The sequence below is a fragment of the Orycteropus afer genome, unplaced genomic scaffold (genome assembly GCF_000298275.1).
Source record: "Orycteropus afer afer isolate SDZICR_OR568_19922 unplaced genomic scaffold, OryAfe1.0 scaffold00005, whole genome shotgun sequence".
NCBI classification, from domain to species: Eukaryota; Metazoa; Chordata; class Mammalia; order Tubulidentata; family Orycteropodidae; genus Orycteropus; species Orycteropus afer.
Window position 1 is genome coordinate 10,981,423 of NW_006921592.1, and position 20,411 is coordinate 11,001,833.

The window sequence follows — 20,411 nt, forward strand, 5'->3', positions numbered from 1 at the left end:
TCTTCTTGATAATGGATACTGGTTAATGGGATACAACAATTAATGACAAGATTGGCACAATTTGAGAAATTTCAAGTTAGTTTTAGAACACAGCATATGGCCTGGAATACTAAGAATTCCAAATTAATTTCAGTGTTTAAAGTGAAATCTATCACTTAACAAGATTAGGTCTAAAATTTAATTTTGAAAAGGAACTCTCTGTGGATGAGAGGAGGAAGAGTTTATTTAATGATATAACATTCATTCGCTATCTAATAATGAATAAAATGATACTCATCCAACTTGATTTTGCTTTATTTCTAATGTGCCCAATGCCTGGAAGACTTGTGGATAGGTAAATCTTTGCTTTATTTCTTATCCTAAAACCAAAGCCTACCAAACTACCAAAAAATAAAAAAAATTAAAAAGGGGCACTTATCATCAGTGCCAACAAACAGGCATTTATTTGTCAGAAAAGCTCCTCCTTTCCTCCCCTGGGTGTTTTATGACTGAGTTTCTCTCTGGAAGCAGCTCTACTTCCACGGGAGCTACAATCTGAAATTCCAGCCCATGAGTCATTTTGGTGGATGATGGTTCAGACTGCCCTAACTTACCAACATTTCAGCTTTTCCTCTTGTTCTGAGAAATCCCAGAGCAATATTTTAGGCCTTCCCTACTCAATGGGAGAGGAACTGAACAACATGGACATCTGGGTCATTTTAGTGAATGCCAAATTAAAAGAAACAAGCAAACCGATTACAAGCAAACCGGTGTGATCATCCTCCATTTTCACACAATGCTGACTTTCACATAATGACCTGTTTTCAGAACCTAACCATGTCGATAAGTAAGGAGTAAGTGTATGTATGTTTTGTATCTAGTCCAAGGAGACTATTACTGAATAGTGAGAAATTTAATCACAAGGTAAAGATAAAAGTATTTAAGTTTGTCTTTTAATGTTATGAAAAATAAACAGAACATTTTTTCAGCTGGCTCTTCCACAGTTTTTAATAAGTAGTCTGATTTTTGGGGGGAAGAGAGGGTGGGTCTACACATTATGCCCAGTTCAACAGGCAACTCTAAGAATGAGGAGAGTAGGAAGTATCTGCATCACGAACACTGAATGTCAGAAACTCAGCTTAATGAGTATATACATAACCTGAGTGCAAACCCTTTGAAATTCTATGCTGTCTCTTCCCTTTTAGTGATCTGACAGCCTATTTAAGGGGTGCGGGGGCAGTGAGGGGATGGGGAAATGGGGCATACGTTAAGCTGTAAGTTTGGGCTGCCGCAGTATCAATGATTTGTTTCTTTATGTCCTTATTGGACATTAAGTTTGGCACCAGTGGTGAAGTGAGGCAGCAAATCAGTTACTAATTACAGCACATATTCACATGCTGAAAATTAATTGTGAGGAGTACGTTTGGTGATGTTTTAAAAATGAGAATTAAATCTAAGGCATAAATAAAACTACATTTAACAGAGATTAAATATCTATTCTTCCTGTACGTAGCACATGGCCCACGAGCACAGGGGAGCTAAGGGTATCTATAGCTCTCTGGGCATGGGCAAAAATTCTAACTACCAATTTCTCACTTCAATGTTTACTGGACAAGGCCAGCTACATATTTTGCAGGGCACAATACAAAATGAAAACACAGAGCCCTTTGCTCAAAAATTAAGAATTTCAAGATGGCGACAGCAGAGCATTAAACCCAATGTGAGCCCTCACTACCCACCCACCCCTTCCCTGGTGGGACCACACTATGAGGGTATCCTGTTAGTGGAAAAGACTTTCTCTATAAAACATGTTTTCTTTCTCTGTTAAACATGAAAACGTGAGTTAAACTTAGGTTGCAGTTGTTTCTGAAAATTACTTTTACTTTATAATGACTCACAGAAAGGAAAAACAAGTCCTCTCACACCCCAAACAAAAACATAATATAAACCTAAACCTGTTAGTAACTAGACTCTGTTGTTCAGATAAAAATCTTTCACTTCTGCCCCTTACAATTCACCTCAGGAGGTAATGAGCTGAGGATGGGGCTGGTGTGGAGGGCCAGCATCCTACAAGCTCCTTTGAGGAGGGTTTCCAGCATATGGTACCACAAGACAAAGGGCTTCCCCTGATAGGTGAGAACGTTCCTTCCAATGAGGACATCTAGGATGGAGATTGCCATCTAGCCACACAAATCTCTGCTCCCCTTCTCCCGCTGCACAGCCATGCTGGCCCCATGACTGGGTGGCTGCTGTGCATTTTCTAGTCTTCTTTGCTGTGAACGGTGGCCATAGACTCTAACTGGCAAGGAATATGTGTGTGGACCACTTCCAGGCCAAGGCTTTGAAGAAGTGGGTGTGTTTCTCCCACCTTCTCTTCCATGGTAGGGTGTAGATGACAGTGAGGCTCCGTGGGATGGCAAAGCCACAGATGGAATCCACCCATGCTGCTGCATTTCTTGGTGAGGAAAGCCACCCACCAACCAGGAGTTCCCATTTTGGATAGCTCTGGGAGTGAGAAATAAACTGCCAGTGTTGAACCATTTGTCATTCTGCACTCTATTTGTTACAGCATTTCTGCCTAACCTAATTAATGCAACTCCTGATGTACTTCCCTGCACGACTCACTGAGAGGCTGAGGAACAACTGATTTCCTGACTGCTGCCGTATGCTTGCTCCAAACTCACTTTCTTCCAAACGCCTAGCTTGTATTGTAGAATAAGATCCTAGTAGCAAGCACATTACCTTCCCATTTACAAAAGTAGTGTATCAGTGAGCACTGTGCAATGTAGAATTTTAAACATTTTAAGTCATGTCCCACAGGAAGAAATACATTTTATATTATTACCTAGAACATACACACATACACACACACACACACACACAGAGGCAAATATAATGCAAACAAAAGTTGCATGAAACAATATTTCTTACTGAATGTGATACTCTTTGATTTCTATTGAATTTCATTTAAATCATTTTTTTTTTTTAAATAAATACAAGCTATGCATGACCTAGGAGCTCTGGTAGCATAGTGCCTAAGGCGCTTGACTGCTAACCAGAAGGCTGGTGGTTCAAACCCACCAGCCACTCCTCGGAAGGAAGGTTGGGCAATCTACTTCCATAGTGATACTGCCTCAGAAACCCAAGGAGGGGTAGCTATGAGTCGGGGCTGACTCGACAGCACCTAACAACAACAACAATGCATGACCTATCACATGGAAGTCACAATCCAAAAATGGTTCCAAGTCATTTATATGTTGAAACCCACAACTTGAAAAACACTATGACAGTGGTTATTGTTTGTGTCCACCAAGTGCCCCCTCTCCTCCCATTCCTCTAATCTCCTGGAAACACATTCTGTCTTTGACCACTGGTCAATGTACAGTTTTATACAGTACTACATCCTCCTTCCTTGAGATTTTTCAATTAGAGTTGGAAGAGAAAATCCTCTTTCTTTTGGGTTGTTAAGCTATGAAGATATGAGACAGGTCTATTTGAGGCAAACAAAAGCAGAGGAGAGAAAAAAGATATTCCCAACCAAATCCCTCATTCAAGGTGCCCTAAAGGGAGGTTCTCTTTGGTTCTTCCTGGTTACACGAGCCACTATGTACTTAAGCTAGTTTGAAAAAAATTTTGTCCTCTTTCAACCACAAAGTCAAGACTTTGAGTAGCTGTATTTTAGGAACTCTGGTGGTATAGTCATTAAGGCATCTGGCTGCTAATTAAAAGGTCAGTGGTTTAAACCCACCAACTGCTCCATGGAAGAAAGATGATACAGTCTGCTTCTGTAAAGATTTACAGCTTTAGAAACCAATGAGTGTCGGTATGAGGTGGAATCGACTGGATGGCAGTGGGTTTAGCTATATTTTTAACTGCCATACCGGTTTCAGTCCCTTTCTTGTGTGTGGCAATAGAACTCTGCTCCATAAAGTTTTCAGAGGTTGATTTTTTTAGAGATAGATCACCAGGCTTTTCTTCCAACATGCCTCTCTGTGGGGACTCAAATCTTCAAGCTTTCAGTTAGCAGCTAAGCATGTAACTGTTCATACTACCCAATATCAAGCACTGGCGGTTCAAACCCACTAGCCACTCTGCAGAAGGAAGACTGGACAATCTACTTCTGTAAGGATTTACTGCTTGAGAAACCCATAGGGGGTTGCTGTGAGTCAAATTCAACTCGATGGCAGTGAGTTTGGCTTAGTGGTAAACCTTTTATTAAACACTAAGCATAAAGTCCCATCAAATATACTATTTCTCTGGAGAATAACAAAGCCGCAGATAATGATTTTAAGCTTTATGAAAGATTCCCCACAAAAAGGCAGATTATCAGATGGCACTCAAGAAAGATTCCAGCTGGTTAAATTTGGGAACCAAAGTGGTCCAGATTCCTCTTTGAGCCTATAGCATTTTCATTTGATCATGTACAATGTAGAGCCTTCTTTATTTTGAGCTTTAAACTCTGCATTTGCTCTACGGCACATAACAACAACAACAACAACAAGATAAACTAACAAGTGCTGAGAGTTATTCTGACCTCACAAAACTATCTCCCTTGTTTCAATGGTCTCTAATATATTATTTTTGAAGGGTGTCTCATTTGAAGGCACTTTTAAAAAATGAATGTTTTAATACTGCTAACCTTTTTTGAGGGAGCTCTGATAGCATAGTGCCTAGGCATTCGACTGCTAACCAGAAGGCTGGTGGTTCAAACCCACCAGTCACTCCTCAGAGAGAAGGTTGGGCAGTCGACTTCTGTAGTGATACTGCCTCAGAAACCCAAGGAGGGGTCGCCATGAGTCAGGGCTGACTCGACAGCACATAACAACAACAACCTTCTTTGAAGGAGCTCTGGTAGCATAGTGCCTAAGGCACTTGACTGCTAACCAGAAGGCTGGCAGCCACTCCTCAGAAGGAAAGTTGGGCAATCTATTTCCATGGTGATACTGCCTTGGAAACCCAAGGAGGGGTTGCTATGAGTTGGGTCTGACTCGACGGCACATAACAAGACAACAACCAACAACAACGACCTTCTTTGGGGAGCTCTGGTGGCGTCGTACCTAAGGCAGTTGAATGCCAATGAGAAGGCTGGCAGTTCAAACCCACCACAATCTACTTCTGTAGTGATACCGCCTCAGAAACCCAAGGAGGGGTCGCTATGAGTCGGGGCTGACTCGATTGCAGTGAGTTTGGAATCTTCTTTGACCAGCCATTTGTACATAATTTCTCCATTCACTTATGTCTCCATTTTATCCTTTCTAAAGAAATTAGTAAAAGAGAAAGCAGACTAAAAAGCTTATTTTTATTTAACCAGACTTAATTGGCATGCATATTTTAAGATTTAACTTTTAACACATTTATTATTTCTTTGATATACACAGTGTATTTGTCCACAGAAAAGTTTAGAAACAGCAGGTAAGTAGTAAAAAATAAAAACAAAATTGCCCTTACCCACCATCCAGAGATAATCCCTACTAACAATCTGCTATTAACTTTCCAGACATTTTTGTATGCATCTATACAAGCATATAAATGCTTGATTTATTTATCTTTAAATATCAGATATTATGTATCTCATTTTGAAATTATCATTTATATCAATATCAACTTTCTATCTAAGATTAGTTATAAATCTTCATTATTATTCTTAATATCTATATAATATTTTATTTTTAGATATACCTTCATTTGTTTAACCAATCTCCTACTACTGGGTAATTTAGTTGTTTTCAATTATTCACAACTATAAACAATGCTATGATGAACTGTCCTGTACATATCTTTGGGCATATAACTAATGAAACTACTAGTATCAATTTCTACTTCTAATTCAGACATGGGATTAGTAGATCAAAGAGTATGACCACCTTAAAGGCTTTTTATGGCAAATTGTACAAATTAATAATCCTATTAGCAACATATAAAAATGTCTACTTCTCTATACCTTTCATTCTTTGTAATCTTTACTACCTAACAGTAAAGAATCATTTTCACACATCAATTCTATTTCCATGATTATGGCATTGTCAAATTTACCTTTAAAATTCAGTTCAGGAGAAGCATTTATGGAATGGTAGAGAACAGACCTCCAAAAATTCACTCTTTCATAAATGTAACAAAAATACTGGCAAAATTGTTAAAATAAACTTTTTCAAGACTCTGAAAATTATCTGGAGGCTTGCAACAATCTGAGAAGCATTTATGAAAGAAGGAACAAACACATACACACAGCTGAATCGCAGCAAGAAGAGTGAGCTCTGTGACATTTTAGCTTACGCTGTTCTTACTCCCCTTTCTCAGTTCTGCAATAACCTTGAAAACCAACAGTCTCTCAGATACAGTAGCTGTGAAAAGCAGCAGCTTAGCAGCCACTGGCAAAACCTGGATGAGTTTAGAGTTCCCCCAAAAGCCTCACAACCAGAGAATGGCCACTATTTGACCTGCGAGCTCACTGAAAAAGCCCCAGTCTCAGGACTTGACTTATCTAACCAGACTCAAAGCTCATCCAACGCAAAAGCGATATCTTTAGGGCATTTTTAAAATACACTTTATTGAAATATAATATATGTACAGTTTAATACACAAAACTAAAGTGATATGGGTCAATGCATGTTTTTTTTGCAGTGTTCCCTCCCCTTCGCTCCCACCCATGCTTACTATGCCCCATCCTAGATCCCTTCATAAAGGTAAGGAGACTTAAGGGTTCAAGCACTTAGGAAATTTTGTGTAATTATTAGCTGACTAATAACCTAAAAACACAGAGACTTCAGTGGATGCACACAAAAAAGAATACAGACTTTACAGGAAAGTCACTGAGTAAGTAAACAATAATAAACCTGAGCAATGTGATTTCCAGAATTGTCACATAACATTGTTTATGTCAGTTTTCAACAAAAAGTTATAAGACATGCAAAGAAACCAGAAAAAGCAGTCAAAAGAAACTGTCCCTGAGGAAGCCCAAACATTAAACATACTAGACAAAGCCTTTAAATAAGCTATCATAAATATGTACAAAGAACATAAGAAAACCATACCTAAATAATTAAAGGTGAGTATGAGAAAATAGGTCTTACCATCTAGAGAATATCAGTAAAGAAAGAGAAATTATATGTTTAAAAAACAATCAAGTAGAAACTCTGGAATTGAAAAATGCAATAAGTAAAGTGAAAATTTCACTAAAGGGGCTCAACAGCTGATCTGAGCAGGTAGAATAAAGAAGCAATGAACCTGAATATAGGTTCACTGAGATTATCAAGTCTGAGAAACAGAAAGAAAAAACAATGAAGAAAAATAATCAGAGACTCAGAGACCTAGACACACCAACATATGCATGAGAGTTCCAGGAGAAAAAAAAAAAAAGGAAAGAAAGAAAATTTAAAGAAATAACAGCTGAAACTTTTATGAAAAATATTAATCTACACATCCAACAAGCTCAATGAAGTCAAGGCCAAAGAGAACATGCACCTGGACACATCATAGTCAAATTATCAAACATTAAAGACAAAGATGAATCTTGAAAGCAGCAAGAGAAAAGTGACTTATTACAAAAACGGAAACCCCAATAAGATTAACAGCAGACTTAAAGAGATATCATGAAGGAAAAAAGCAATGACATGACCTATTCAAATAGCTGAAAGAAAAAGACTGTAAACCAAGAACTCTGTATCTAACAATAGTGTTCAAAAACAAAGGAGAAATTGAGACTTAAAATATTTAAGACATATTCAAAGAATACAGTAAAAGAAGGAACAAAGGAATTAATTGTACACTCATACATGTCAATATGCATTCAGTAAAAAATTGCAATTAAAAATAGTAACTGTCTAATTGATACATTAAGCTGACAAGAAATGTTAGGATATAGAAGATTTGAATAACTAAACAAGTTTGCTATAACAGCATGATATAGAACCTTGCACCTAAAAATGTGAAATCACAATTTCAAGCACATATAGAATGTTTAAAAAAATTAAACACATACAAAGATTTAAGTGAAGTTTGAAATGATAAATGGAGAACTATACCATGCCATGTTTATGGATGTAAAACTCAATACTGTAAAGTTAGATAACTAATCTCAATTTACCTATTAATTTATTAAATTTCCAATCAAATAATTCTGTCCAAATTGTTAAGTTGATCTTAAAATTCAAATACTGGGGAAAAAAAAAAAAAAAAACCTCACTGCTGTCAAGTCGATTTGACTCAAAGTGACCCTCCTTAAGTTTCCGAGGTGGTATCTCTGTGGAAGGAGATTACTCAATGTTCCTTCTGAGCAGTGGCTGGTGGGTTTTGAACCACCAGTCTTCTGGTTAGCAGTCAAATGCCTTAGGCACTATCTACCAGAGCTTCCTAAAATTCCAATAGAAAGCTAAAAGAATCAAGAATACCCAAGAAAATTCTAAAAAACAAGGAGAGACTGACCTACTAAATACTATTATATTATAAAACAAGAGTAATTTGAAGTCTGTTTTACATTGGTATAAAAGCAGAAAATAGATCAACTCAATAAACCAAACGCACTGCCATCGAGTCAATTCTAACTCACAGTGAACGTACAAGACAGAGTAGAACTGCTGCATAGGGTTTCCAAGGCTGTAAATCTTTACAGAAGCTAACCGCCTCATCTTTTACCTACAGAGCAGCTGGAAGGTACAAACTGTTAGCAGCCCAATGCTTTAACCACAGTGCCACCAGGGTTCTTCATCAACTAAATAGCTCAAAATATCTAAAAAAAAAAAAAAAGACCTGCACAAATAATAAAACTTGATATACAGCACATGTGTCATTAAAATCAGTGAAAAAGGAAACAATCCTTCTTAACAAAATATAAAATCCATCTGTTTAAAGGCCTCAGTGAGCTAAGAAGTAGTGAAGAATAATCAAGTCAGGATCTGGGAAAGGAGGGAGGCACACAGAAGTGAGCCCAGTATTTAGGACCATGTTTCTGTGAAGGAATTTGCAGGATCTGGAGGTGGCAGCTGAGAGGCTGAGGGGATGGTGATCTAGTCAACCACGGTTGCTTTGCCCTAGGGCTGTACACTAGGAATAGGAGTGTTGTTGGGTGCAGGAGCGTCTACTTTGACTCAAAGTGACCCCGTTTGACAGAGTCGAATTGCCCCTTAGAGTTTTCTAGCCTGTAATCTTTATGAAAGTAGATCACCAGTTTACCTTCTGTAGAGCTGCAGGGTAGATTCAAACCATCAACCTTTTGGTAAGCAGTCAAGTGCTCAACTGATGCACTACCAGGGCTCCTAGGAGTGAGGGTAGGCCATAGTAAATGGGCACATGCAAGGATGACAGCACAGCTCCCTAACTGCCAAAAGGGCTAAAATTTAAAAGACTGACACTACCAAGGGTTGGCAAAACTGTGAAGTGACAGGAACCCTAAGACACTGCTGGTGGGAATGTAAGCTGGTATAATCCCTTTGGAAAATACTTTGGTCTTACCAACTAATGCGGAAGATATGTACAATGGGCCAGCATTTAGCTCCGAAAGAAATGTGTACACATCTGACCAAGAGACAACTATGTGAATATTCACAACAGCTCTATTTGTAATAACCCAAAATGGGTACAAATTAAAAGTCTATAAATAGTAGAACAGGTAAACAAATTGTGGTATTTTCATGCAATACAATACTATATGGCAATGTAAATGAATGAATTATATAGAATGTATGTATGAAAGAACACATACTGCTTGATTCCTTTATATAAACGTTCAAAATAACATACTCTCTATACAAAGTTCTAAAAACATGCTATTTGATTCCGTTTATATAAAAGTGAAAAATAAACTACAGTGTTTAAGGGTGTATACTTAAGTATTAAAAGTGAAAAGAAAAACAAGTAAGTGATACTTTAAAGAACAGGGTTACCTGGTGGGGGAAGGGGCAATGGTGGGTCTTTGATGGGACTGTTAGTCTCTGTTTCTCAGCCTCCATGATGGGTACACAGACATTTGCTTTGTGATAAATCACTGAGCTGTACAGGGTTTTTTTTTTTTTTTAATTGTGATTTGGGTGAAAGTTTACAGAGCAAATTCAGTTTCCATACAGCAGTTCACATACACTCTGTCTCTTAACATTGACACAGTTTACCACAATGCAACAGCTCCCCTCCCACTTCTTCCCCATAGTTACCTCTTCCCTGTGTCCTTCTCTCTGTGCACTCCTGCCCTCTGAGCTATGTCCCTGTGCATACACAGCCCTTCTATTCTCCCATGATTGTTCTCTAGCTATACAGTTTTTATTTGTATACTTTTCTGTAAGTATGTATATATATTTCATAATTAAAAAGGAAACAAAAAATCAGTGGAAAAAGGGTGATGCCTTTATTATTCAATATACGGTATTGGGACAATTGAATAGCAATATAGTAAGAAAATATTATTAAATCCTTAGTTCCTATCATGCACAAATAACAGTTACAGGAGGCTAGAAGGCCTCATGAAAAGCAAAGTCTACTTTTGTAGAAAATAAGTTTTTGTAGAAAACAACACACCTACTCTTATACTGGGAAAGAATAAGAATTCTTGAAGAAAGTATAAAAATACAACCAATAAAGTAAATGAGTTAGTTGACTACATTAAGATTAAAACCCTTCTATAAAATAAACAAAGTGAAAACACAAACCACACAATGGCACATGATAATTTCTATATGATAATTTCAATTCTAGGATATAACTAGAAAATAGTAATATCCAGAATATATTTTTGAACGTTCTATATATTAATAAGAGAAAGATAAATAACTCCACTAGGGTCTTGATGGGAAGGTGGAGTACAGGTAAGGATGCGGAAGGTAGCCTGCATTACAAACAACCTGGATGGCCAATGCAAGCACGTGGAACACAAAGCATATTCACACAATGGGAACGAAATACGTGGAAGCTTAACTAAGGAATTAGAGCCACATGTAGCTATGGAAAAAAAAAATCTCAGAAACAATGCTGAATAAAAGAAAATTGCAAAGTGAAACCAGTTTTATACAATTGACAATCACACATAATTATTTAGAATTCAATATTATACATTGTTTACGTGGTGTAGCACCTAGGGCATTTGACTGCTAACCAGAAGGCTGGCGATTCAAACCCACCAGCCATTCCCCAGAAGGAAGATTGGGCAATTTACTTCTGTAGAGATACTGCCTCAGAAACCCAAGGAGGGGTTGCTATGAGTCGGGATTGACTTGACAGTAGAGTGAGTTTGGCATGCAATAAAAGGTGATAAAAACCATACCTAGGAATGCCAAAAACCAAATTGAGCAATGGCTTCTTCTAAGAAAGTAAAGAAATAAACTGGGGAGGGTTACATAAGGAGGCCTGGTGGTAGAAAGGGTTCAGCACTCAACTGTTGACCAAATAGGTTGGCAGTTCAAATCCACCCAGTGGCTCAGCTCTTCTGAAGAAAGACCTGAAAATCTATTCCCGTAACGATTACAGCTAAAAAAAGTCCTATGGAGCAGTTCTACTCTGTCACGCATGGGGTTGGAATCAGCTGGACATCAACTAACAACAGCATACAAGGTCCTAAGAATCCCTGGGTGGTACAAACAAGCTGAAAGGTTAGCAGCTCAAACCCACCCAGAGTCACCTTAGAAGACAGGCTTGGCGATCTGCTTCTGAAAGGTGGTAATTCTGAAAATGGTATGGAACAGTTCTACTCTGCACACACAGGGTCACCATGAGTCGGAATTGGCTTAACAGCAATTAAGGCATTTGACTGCTGACCATAAGGCTACTGGTTCAAACCAGCAGCCGCTACGCGGAAGGAACATGGGCAATCTACTTCAGTAAAGATTTACTGCCTAAGAAACCCAAAGGGGGTTGCTATTAGTTGGAACTGACCCAATGGCATTGAGTTTAATTGTATCTGTAACTTTTTATTTGTGTCAGTAAGATTTGAAGTAAATACGTCAACATTTTAACATCTCTATAATTTTTAAAGCATTCAGCTGCTAACAAAATGTTGGCTGTTTGAATCCACCAGCTGCTCTGCATGAGAAAGATGTGGCAGTCTGCTTCTATAAAGATTTACAGCCTTGGAAACCTTATAGGGCAGTTCTACTCTGTCCTATAAGGTCACTATGAGTTCGAATTGATTTGATGGCAATTGTCGGGTATAATTTATACGCTTCTGTATCACTGAAATAGTTCATAAAGACAGAAGTTAACATAGTTCATGACTCTAGCTATTCTGTTTTATCCTCACATCAAGCTGTGTACTTAGACCATAGTGTATTGCACCATCAAAATTTTTGATGTTATGGCATCAACTTACACTGTAGGAAGCTTAAGAAATTGTTGTTGTTGTTGTTATTATGTGCCGTCGAGTCGGCCCCGACTCATAGCGACCTCTCCTTGGGTTTCCGAGGCAGTATCACTACGGAAGTAGGATTGCCCAACCTTCCTTCCGAGGAGGGGCTGGTGGGTTTGAACTGCCAGCCGTCTGGTTAGCAGGCAAGTGTCTTAGCCACTATGCTACCAGAGCTCCCAGCTTAAGAAATAGCCCTTATGAATTCTAATATTTGGTTTCCTGGAGTGATATTATCATGGATATAATTTACCATCACCCAAAGTCTCTCTTAAGAAGTTGAAGGAAAACTTACTCTCAGAATTTAGTACCAGGAAAAGCTGGGCTTCTACTAACTATTTGTTTTAAAGAAACAGTAAATCTTCTATCTTGATTATTTCCTTTCACTGGTTAGTAGGAGATGCCTGATTAAATTTGTGAACTGCCACTTAGAAAGAAAGGATTATATCATTTATATTCCAATTCTTAATCTCATTCTCCAATACTTATTATCCTTTCATCTTGATTTTTCATGTGATTCATTTCATCCTATTATGTGTTCAAAAATGCCCTGCCTGCTCATAGGATATATAGAACTCACCTACATTTTCCTCCTCTGGGGTTTACTGGGCAGCTATTTAACCACTAACAGCACATGATGCAGCCTTCAGGAGGAGATACGTATAACTGTTTGAAATGGAAGAAATGGGTGTGTGCTGTAAATTACTGTTGTTACAGGGTATGTATAAGGTGATCCTAGAGGTGTGACTTTGCAACACCTAGTGTCTTTTGGCTTTTTTTTTTTTTACTGGGAAATAAGCCTTATTAAGTGTATTTCTGGGTTCCTGTGCATTACTGAAGGAGCTCTGTTGGTGCTGTAGTTAAGGCATTGAGCTCCTAACCAAAAGGTCAGTGGTTCAAACCCACCAGCCGCTCTGTGGGAGAACAATGAGGCAGTCTACTTCCATAAAGATTTACAGCCTTAGAAACCCTATCAGAGTTGCTGTGAGTTGGAATTACCTTGATGGCAGTCAGTTCTGTGTTTTGGTTTGGTGCATTATTCAGAAGTTGTCTTTCTTGTGACGATTTCACTGTCAGGGAACACGGCATCCACTTGTTCTGCTTCTCTACACCCTCCCCAACTCTAAGTCCAGGCGTCTGGCTTCAAACTCATTAATGGAGATCTCCTCGCACAAGACAGGCAATGGGAATAAAGAGATATGAAGGAGTATGATAAGGAGGAAAAAAGAAAAGCTGAGGAATAAAAGTGGTCAGTGGAAGGAATTCTGAAAAGGGATATGTAACTGAAAATGAACAAAGAAATGAGGAAATGGGAAAAGGGTTAGATATAAAAAAGTAGAGCTTAGTTCAGGAACGTCATTGTTAATCAGGTCATGAATCTGAGACAAGTAGAGCAAAGACTGAGGAGCAAGATGCAGTTTATGACTTCATAATATGATTAAGAGCTGGTAAAAGAAGGGTTAGAGTCAGTGAAATTAGCACTCTTGCAAGGGAGACAAGATATCTTAACCTAAACTCTTATTTCTAACCACTTACAAATTTCTGTTAGACCTTTCTTTTGGACTTTGAATTTTTCCCCCCTGGATTTTTAGTCAATTTCCCTCCAAAGTTGAATTTTATCTGAAGAATATTCTCCAAGCTTACTTGGAGACTTTAGAGCAGAACAAAGTACAAGTTTTCCACTTTTAAATAAAATGCTCAGACTTTGGTTGGGTTCATTTTAAAACTTGGTAGAGGTGAGATATTCAAAGGAAATGTATATTTTACACTATTTGTTTTAAGGTTCAAAAATCAAATGAACAACATAGGAGCTCTTTTTCCTATATGAGCAGTATATAGGAACTCTGGTCTAACAAACACCTACTGGTAGAATAGAGGTGTTTTGATTTCCTCTTGAAGGGCAGGATTTTCATTCTCCTCCCATACTCCTGGCCACCTTTATCAGCTCCTCTGGCTTCGTCTCTGAGTTTGTCTCTAACTTTTGTGAGGGAGAGGACAAAAAGTTGGCCTAGAAGGGCAGGGATCTGGCCTTGGGTGATGTTGGCCATGGGTCTTACTCTTAACCTCTCCATTCTTGTGCCCTCATCAGTAGACCATGTATAATGAAACCTGATCTAGATCCGCTTCACACAGAAGTCAGCTGTTGAGACTCAATGGGTAACGGGTCGCCCTGAGTAGGAATCCCTCCATGGAATGAAACAACAATGGGTAAGCACATTTTCACCAAGAATGAAGTGCTAATGTGTCATTAATGTCTCCTTTCTCCTTTTACTATTTTCTTATCAAATTGAGCAAGTCCAAGAATCCAGTTTGAAGGATAAATTTTGGGAGATTAATGTTAGGGAATCTATCTTAGTCCAAAGGGGGATCTTGGGTAGGAGAAGCTATCTTGATATTTTAATGAAACCACAGCATAATTTGCGGTGACTATTTCACAGTGATTAATATAGGTTAGAAGCTCTCATTCAAAAAAGGAAGTGGAGCAGAAAAAGGTCTAAGTCTTTGAGATTCTATAAAGAGCTTAGTCTGAAAGACATTCAGTCCTTGAGACAAGCATCTCTGTACTAGTGCTCGGATGTTCATGTACGAGAAAACTAGAAAAGGTGTTCGTGTTTGGATACACGTTGATAAAATTATTATGTGGCTGCTTTATTTTATGCATTGGGCTTTCAGAAAGGGACACTGCTGGAATAATGTAAACATGAAGGTATTGTAGAGGAACAGTAGGCTCTGAGCTTTTTATCACTGGGAAAATAGCACAGGGCACACAAGTCAATGCAATTCTACAATAACCAGCCCACTATTATACAATACACTTCCTTCTTTGGAACAAAAAAAAGAAAAGAAACTCATTCCCCAAACATGAGGAAGACTAGGAATCTAGACCAACAAAAACAGAAAGAAATAAAAAGACACATAAAATCTTAAAGATGAATGCAATAAAGTTTTAGAAATATTACAAGCAAAAGCAATAATCTGAACACTGCCCTCAGTTGCTTTCGCTTGTCCTCTGTAACACATTTTCAACAGTTTCCCTAGGATAGAAAAGGAGGCTGTCAGAATCCATTCCCAGGTTTTTTTCTTGCAAATATATACCAAGGGAGGCACAAGGAAGTCTGCTTTGGATTAAAGTTATGAACATAAGATTTCAAAATCAAGAACAAAATGTTTCAGGAGTTTACTTCAGTTTTGTCTCACCAAGAACAGAAGATTGGAGAAAATAGAATTCCACAGTTCTGTGTTTCCTTAATGATTTAAGATGACGGGTAAGGCAAAAGATATTTTCATGTAATAATACATTCAAACACAAAAATATAACTACATTCGAATATTTAAATATATTTTAACAGTGTTTCCTAATTACCAACAGTAATGTGTGTGGTTAACATAGCTGAAGTAATTATGAGCAGCATTCTTTTTATTACGCTTAATTAAGATGACCTCCAGCACTACCATCAGCCTTGACTTGAGGTTTGAGAAAAGAACACCATATAACTTGACTTTCATCTCACAAAATTACAACCTAGGCTAAAAAATATTCACAAGTGAGGAGGAGTCCAATGACAAAATAAAAGATTTATTATTTTAGCTTGTAATTGGGCAAAAGTATCACAATGCATCATTATAGGAACTAAAGGGACTGGCCAATATTTTAAAACATATGCAGTACTTTTACACTTAACAGAAAGTTACCGTGGAAACTTTAAATAGGATATTTGAGAACCAAAATGTTGTCCTGGTCTAATTTATATAAAATGCCATACTTTTACATAAAACTCTGACCTCTATGAGCAATGTCAGGTGAAAATGGAATAAATGATCCAGGTAATTTTGTCTATAATGTACAAATAACTGAAGAAGAATTAAATTTATATGCTAAAATTAGCTAGTAAGCTGCCTGAGGATACTACTTTCTTTCCTATTTTGCTCATTTTAAAGTCTTAAACAGAAAAGCATTAGATCACTGTATTTCTTTATAGATACAATGTATTTATTTCATAAAATATGTATTACTAAACAGTTGTCTCTAGCTATGATATAAGTAGTGATGCAGGAAATAAAATTATGCATGCTTTTTACATGTTTTGTGTAGTTGATAAATATCTTAAAATTTATTTTACTACACAGGGGACTACAGAAGAGGAATAAGGACCTATATAACAGTTACCTTCTTTATCTCATATTTCTTATTCTGATAAAAAGAACATCTCTTTATGAGTTCCTCAGGTTGTAGAGCATACAGGAGACAAAGTTATGAAAACATCTTAGTCATAACCAAACAACTTGAGGGAATGAGTTGCTGGGTATGGAGGCTCAGAACCATAGTTTCAGGGGACACAAAGGTCAATTCACACAGAGACAATATTCTACATCCCACTTTGGTGGGGAGCAACTGGGGTCGTAAAAGCTTGTGAGCAGTCATCTAAGGTGCAGCTATTTTTCTCTTCCAGGCCAGAGCAAAGAAAAGTGAAGAAAATCAAACATTCAGGAAACAATTAATACAAAGGACTAATGGAGCATGTGAACCCCAGCCTCTACAACCCTGAGAAACACTAGATGATTCTCAGCTACCACTGCTGACTTCTCTGAAAAGGATCACAATAAGTGGTCCTGGACAGAGTGGTGGAAAATGTAGAACTAAACTCAGAATCATAAAAAAAAAAAAGACCAGGCTTACTGGTCTGATGAAGACTGGTGGCAAATCCCCAAGACTATGGCCCTTAGACACTCTTGAGGCTAGAAACTGAAGTTAAATCCATGACTCAACTGGCAGCCAAATGACAAACGGGCCTAGGAGTTGAACAGTAATATCAAGAGGGTATGCATTCATCAGAACAATCAAGCACATGAGATCAAGAGAACAGTGTTTGCCCATGGACAGAGCTAGGAAGTCAGGAGGGGATGGGAGGAAAGAAAGAAGCAAAGGGCTGGGTGTAGGGAGGAAGTGGGAAGAATGCTGTTACAGTGTGGGGATTGCAGTAAATGTCACAAAACAGAATGTGTATGGATTGCTGAATGGAAAACCAATTTGCTCTGTAATCTTTCATCCAAATCATAGTAACTAAATAAAATAAAAGTGCATTTTAGGAACACTGGATCTGCAGTTGCCAAAGAAGACTTTGGACTCATACCTCATACCATATTTGAAAATTAACACAAAATGGGTCAAGACCTAAATAAGCCATAAAACTCCTTGAAGAAAACATACGGGTAAAGTTTTAGGATCTATTTTTTGAGAAAGGATTTTTATATATGACATCCAAAGCACAATCATCAAAAGACAAAATAAATAAATTGGATTTCATCAAAATTAAAAACTTTTGTTAATCAAAAGGCTTTATCACGAAAGTGAAGAGACAATCTACAGTATGAGAGAAAATATTTGGAAAACACACACCCAGTAAGTGTTTAACATCCAAAACATATAAAGTACTCCTACAACTCAGCAACAAAAAGACAACTCAATTAAAACACAGCCAAAGGACCTGAATAGACCTTTCTCCGGAAAAGATGTACAAATGTCTAATAAGCACATGAAAAGATGCTGAAAGTCATTAGTCATTAGGGAAATGTACATCAAAACCATAATGAGATACCTCTTCACACTGACTAGGATTGTTGTTATTTGTTGTTAAGTGCCATCGAGTCGTTTCCAACTCATAGCGACCCCATGCACAGCAGAACGAAACACTGCCTGATCCTGCGCCAGCCCCACAATCCCTGCTATACTTGAGCCCATCATCCTGACTAGGACAGCGAAACCTAAACCCAAACCAAAATCAAACCTAAACCCACTGCCATAGAGACAATTCCAACTCATAGTGACCCCACAGGACAAAGCAGAAGTGACCCATAATGTCTCCAAGGCTGTAAATCTTTTCGAAAGCAGACTTCCTCATCTTTCTCCCAGAAAGCAGTTGGTGGGTTTGAACCACCAATCTTTTGGTTAGCCTAACACTTTAATTACTACACCATCAGAGCTCCTTTTAGGATAGCTAGTATCAGAAAAATGAAAAGTAGCAGATGTTGGTGAGATCTGGAGAAACTGGAGTTCTCATTCCTTGCTGGTAGAAATGTAAATGGTATAGACACTATGGAAAAGAGTGTAATGGTTTCTCAGAAAAAATACCAAAAGATCCAGCAATTCCATTCTTAGGTGTATGGCCTAAAGACTTGAAGGCAGAGGTTCAATAAGAGACTTGTACACTAATGCTCACTGCAGCATTATTTACAGTAGGCAAAAGGAGGAAACACTCAAGTGTCCATCAATAGATGAATAGGCGTGTGGTATGGACATACAATGGAATATTATTTAGCCATAAAAAGAAGTTAAGTTCTGATACATGAATGAACCTTGAAAACATTGTACTGTGTGAAATAAGCCAGACACAAAAGGACAAATACTTGTGATCCCAACCATTATCCCACTTACATGAAATATCCAGAAAAGGCAAATACATGGAAATTAAAGTTTCCTAGTGTTACTAGGGGAGCTCTGGTAGCGTAGTGCCTAAAGCACTTGACTGCTAACCAGAAGGCTGGCAGTTCAAACCCGTCAGCCACTCGTCGGAAGGAAGGTTGGGCAATCTACTTCCGTAGTGATACCACCTTGGAAACCCAAGGAGGGGTCGCTATAGGTTGGTCTTACTCCACGGCACCTAACGACAACAGTGTTACTAGGGGCTGGGGGGAAAGGAAAATGGGGAGCTATTGCTTAAGGGGATTGACTTATATCTCCCCAAAATTGCATTGTAAATCCTCACCATTATACCTCTGTACAATTCTTTGTTATGTTAATGAGACATTAATTAGCAAAGTTATGTCTTCAGACAATCACTTTTTGAGAGATAAAAGAACGGATCAGACACAGAGAAAGCAAGCTCAGATGGAGGAAGATCCATACATGAAGATCACCAGGAACCTGAAAAGAGACAAGGACCTTCCCTCAGAGCCCTCAGTGAGAAAAAGTCTTCCCCTAGAGGGAGTGTCCTGAATTCAAGGTCATATCCTGTCACCAAACTTATTCAATCTGCATGCTGAGCAAATAATGAGGAAGACTCATTAACAACCCATGATATGCAGATGACATAACCTTGCTTGGTAGAAGTGAAGATGACTAGAAGCACTTACTGATGAAGATCAAAGACTTCAGTCTTCAGTATAGATTACACTTCAACATAAAGAAAACAAAAATCCTTACAACTGGACCAATAAGCAACATCATAATAAATGGAGAACAAAGTGAAGTGAGGATGGTGAGACTTCTCACATACTTTGGTCACATTATCAAGGACTAGTCACTGGGGAAGGATATCCTGCTTGGGAAAGCAGAGGATCAGCGATAAAGAGGAAGACCCTCAACAGGATGGATTGACACAGTGGCTGTAACAATGAGTTCAAGTATAGCAATGATTGTGAGGTCGGCACTAGGCCGTGCTTCATTCTGTAGTACATAGGGTCACTGTGAGTTGGAACCAGCTCAATAGTACCCAACCACTGCAGCCTCCTAAAATGTGAAAAAATTAATTTCTGTTCATTAATGTCACACACTTGTAGTATTTCTATTACAGCAGCACTAAGAAACTAAGACAGGTACTGAGCTTCGGTTTAGTCTGATGAAAAACATCTGCAAGTGGATAGTGTTGATGCTTGCATGAGATGGTAAATGTAATAATTAATGTCACTGAATTGTACACTTATAATAATTTAAAACAGTGCACTTTAGTATGTCAGAGTTCATTTTAATCAGCTATTGGGAATATCACACTTCTTTCCCTCTACTGTCTACCTGTTTTGAAGGATATGTAACACTATTGCCATGTCAAGGAGCTCTGGTGGTGCAGTGGGTAAGGCATTTGGCTGGTAACCCAGAAGATTGGTGGGGTTCAAGCCCACCAGCTGCTCTGTGGGAGGAAGATGAAGCAATCTGCTTCCAGAAAGATTTACAGCCTTGGAAATCCAATGGGGGTCACTATGAGTTGGAATGGACTTGATGGCAGTAGGTTTGTTTTTTTTTTTAATTGTCATGTCAGTCTTCAATCTCTGCTTCTAAGAGGATATGAATAGCAACTCCTCTACTTCCCCAACACTTGAACTTCAGCTTAAAAGCATG

At 38.2% G+C, this 20,411-nt stretch overlaps 1 protein-coding gene across 1 annotated transcript in view; it reads right to left on the reverse strand.

Annotated features, from left to right (window-relative positions):
- The window catches only part of LOC103195150 (guanine nucleotide-binding protein G(q) subunit alpha), a 370,619-nt gene that overhangs the window by 63,941 nt on the left and 286,267 nt on the right, over positions 1 to 20,411 (reverse strand). The window lies entirely within an intron of this gene.